We start from the raw sequence: 3866 nt of genomic DNA, 5'->3' as shown, positions 1-3866 counted from the left end.
TTTCTTTTTTTCTTGGTAAAAAATTGGGGAGGCAATTGCCTTACTATACCACAAAGGAAACTACGCCACTTACCAAAATGGTCCCCTCGTCAGTGGCTTTGAACTAGCTGTCAGATAACTGCGAGTACTCTCAGATCTGTTCCTACTGTCTTTTTGTTGTCGGGATGTATAAGATCGTATAAGTACCCGGCCACGTCTACTTGTATTTTTGTCCTTCTGATGAGTTAAGCCTTTTCAACTGATTTTTATAGTTCGTTCTTATGTTGTACTGTTATACCACTGTCCCAGGTTAGGGGGATGGTTGGGATACCGCTAACATGTTTAACCCCGCCACATTATTTATGTATGTGCCTGTCCCAAGTCAGGAGCCTGTAATTCAGTGGTTGTCGTTTGTTTATGTGTTACATATTTGTTTTTCGTTCATTTTTGTAAATAAATAAGGCCGTTAGTTTTCTCGTTTGAATTGTTTTACATTGTCGTATCGGGGTCTTTCATAGCTGACTATGCGGTTTGGATTTTGATCATTGTTGAAGGCCGTACGGTGACCTATAGTTGTTAATGTATGTGTCATTTTGATCTCTTGTGGACAGTTGTCTCGTTGGCAATCATACCACATCTTCTTTTTTATATTAAACATATCGACTGTTTCATTTGATAAATTAAACAAAAAGCGTAACGTAAAAATGCGTCTTTTAACCCCCTGGTACCCTCTCACCAAGTGTATCTATTTTACACTTTGGAAAATGGTTGACAATTATGGAAGACCCCAAACGTTTTCCGAGATTTTGTTTCCGTGTGTCTTCTGTTGTGTCATGTGTACTATTGTTTGTCTTTTTGTCTTTTTTTTTTTTAGCCATGGCGTTGTCAGTTTATTTTCGATTTATGAGTTTGACTGTCCCTCTGATATCTTTCGTCTCTCTTTTCTGACGGCAGCCGAATTGGAATTCTTTGCAACGATATTATAAATAACAAGAGGCTGTCACAACGACAGCAAACCGGATTTAACATTTATTTGTGTCCTGCCAATATCACAAGAACCATAACTGTTGTATGGTGAAAGTGAAAATCGTCAATATCAAATTTGACATCCATTTTGTCATCAGTATCAACATATTAAAATTTGAAAAGCTTAAGTTGAATGGTTCATGAGTAAATGCAACAACATGAATGGAAACGCCATTATTCAATCTTTAAAGAACCATAACTCCTGAACGGTAAAAGTCAAAATCGTCATTATTGAACGTGACCTCCATTTTGTCATCAGTATCAACATATTAAAATTTGAAAAGCTTAGGTTGAATGGTTCATGAGTAAATGCAACAACATGAATGGAAACGCCATTTTTCGATCTTTCAAGAACCATAACTGATGAACGGTAAAAGTCAAAATCGACATTATTGAACTTGACCTCCATTTTGTCATCAGTAACAACATATTAAAATTTGAAAAGCTTTGGTTGAACAGTTCATGGGTAAATGCACGGACACGACTGGAAAGCCATTTTTCAATCTTTCAAGAACCATAACTCCTGAACGGTAAAAGTCAAAATCGTCATTATTGAACTTGACCTCCATTTTGTCATCAGTAACAACATATTAAAATTTGGGAAGCTTTGGTTGAACAGTTCATGCGTAAATGATTGGACACGACTGGAAAAGCCATTTTTCAATCTTTCAAGAACCATAACTCCTGAATGGTAAAAGTCAAAATCGTCATAATGGAACTTGACCTTCATTTTGTTGTCAGTAACAACATATTAAAATTTTAAAAGCTTTGGTTGAACGGTTCATGAGTAAATGCACGGACAACATTTGGTTGCCGCCCGCTCGACCGCCCGACTGCCCGCCGTACATCCCCAAATCAATAACCGACATTTTTGTCACAAAAATCCGGTTAAAAATGGGGACGACCATGATACTGTTTGGAGATAGAAAATATATCCAAATAGATTCATACACCATTTATGTGCTACATCTGCATTATATTAAGTATGAACAGGTAGCGTTTTTACCTCACCGTGTCTAAAAGTCTAAGCAGTGTTATTATTAAGTGTCCGTCATCTTTTCGAACAAAGGATTCAATGTCTTGGGCTATAAAAATCCATATAAATAAAACAGCTAAATGGCAAAACTGATAACTATGCGCCAAAGATTTTAGCAAACAACTTTTACTAACTTAAATCGGTACTTTTTGTCTTGAAGAGAAACTTCGCAAAAAAATGAAAAAAATTATATTATGTCCATTTTGTATAAAAAAGCACAAATTCATAAATTAAAATATTAAAGTTTTATTCCGCTAGATAAGAGATCACCATCGATTTTGAATTAGAGTATCAATTCTCTGCGTGCGGCCATTTTGATATCTTCTCGGTTTAGAAACCACGATTTATTTTTTTTGCGTGTGATTCTTTCAGATTTAATGAGTTTAGCCATTTCCAACAGATTTTTACATTTCACACCAATGTCGCAGGTAAGAGGAGGATTCAGCGCTTATGTTTTTCTGTTGTGAAAAATAACTCTTGTATGTTACGCATTAAAATTGCAGCATAAAGGGTACACATATTTCAGTTGCTTGTTTTTCAGTTTGAACTGATAAGATCCAAAGGAGAAGGTCCGATAAGGGCCGATTTTGGCCTCAAATTTCTGGTTCATCTGACGAAAGATTTTTGGACACTTTTTAAACACTTAAGTGTCTATTTCAGTTGACTCAATAAGTTTATGTGAAAGATTTTAACTGATTTGTTCATTAAAAACGCTAAGATTCAATGTTTAATATATAAAAAATATGCAAAAAAATTTCACTTTTCAGATGATTTTCGTCAAAAATGAAAGTGGCCGCATCCGTGTTCATCCTCAACCTTTATATAATATTTTATGTATCATCATCAAATACAACTTACATTTCAATATTAAAAATGAACACAAATGCGGCCACTTTCATTTAAGACGGAAACCGTATTTTTGGACCAAAAAGGGGTCTTACTGGACCTAGTCCTTTAAACTACTACTTTTCATCTGTAAATGTTAATCGAGAGAACGTTAAACATCATCATTTTTATTTACACATTTTTAACGATGACCAGCATCGACGACCAACAATCTGTTGCAGATCAACCTTACTCACAGTGCCGCAGTGAATGGTTTGAAGCTACAGGTGATGGAGTACCAAAAGTGCATGTAAAAGTGCATTTGCACGCTGAAATGCCTCACATGCTTTGCTGATGATTATGATTGATTTAATGTTTGAAAAATGTTTCACCACAATAAACAAATACTTGATATCATCAATGATTCATATAAATGAGGTCAAGGTCAGATGAACCCTGCTATATAGACATGCACACCCTACAATTATTCCATATACCAAATATAGTTGACTGCCGAATATAGTACCCAAGCAGGATATAAAACCACAAAAACTTAATCTTGACCTATGAAGTATACAAATGAGGTCAAGGTTAGATGATAGATGTCAGGCAGACATTTGAAACTTAAAATAATTCTATGTATTAAATACTGTTGTTCTATTGCTTATAGTATCATAGGAAAAAAAATGACCAAGGTACCAAGCAAATGAGACCAATGTCAGACGTCCCAAAAAGACATGTACATTTTACAATCATTCCATATACACCAAATGTATTCGACCTATTGCCTATACTATCAGAAAAAACGGACGTTATCATGTAATGAGGGCGTAAAGGGGGGTATCTGCACGGAAGAACGCGAAATAAAATTGACATTTCACGATGAACGAACAATTAAAAATCTCTTGCACGTTGAACTCTTTACCGATTTCACAAAACACGGCGAATAATGAATCACGTGAAATAGATATGGCAAAACACCTTGCACGAAAAAAAAACC

The sequence above is a fragment of the Mytilus edulis genome, chromosome 14, assembly GCF_963676685.1.
Source record: "Mytilus edulis chromosome 14, xbMytEdul2.2, whole genome shotgun sequence".
Classification (NCBI taxonomy): Eukaryota; Metazoa; Mollusca; class Bivalvia; order Mytilida; family Mytilidae; genus Mytilus; species Mytilus edulis.
Note: the sequence above shows the minus strand (reverse complement) of the source record.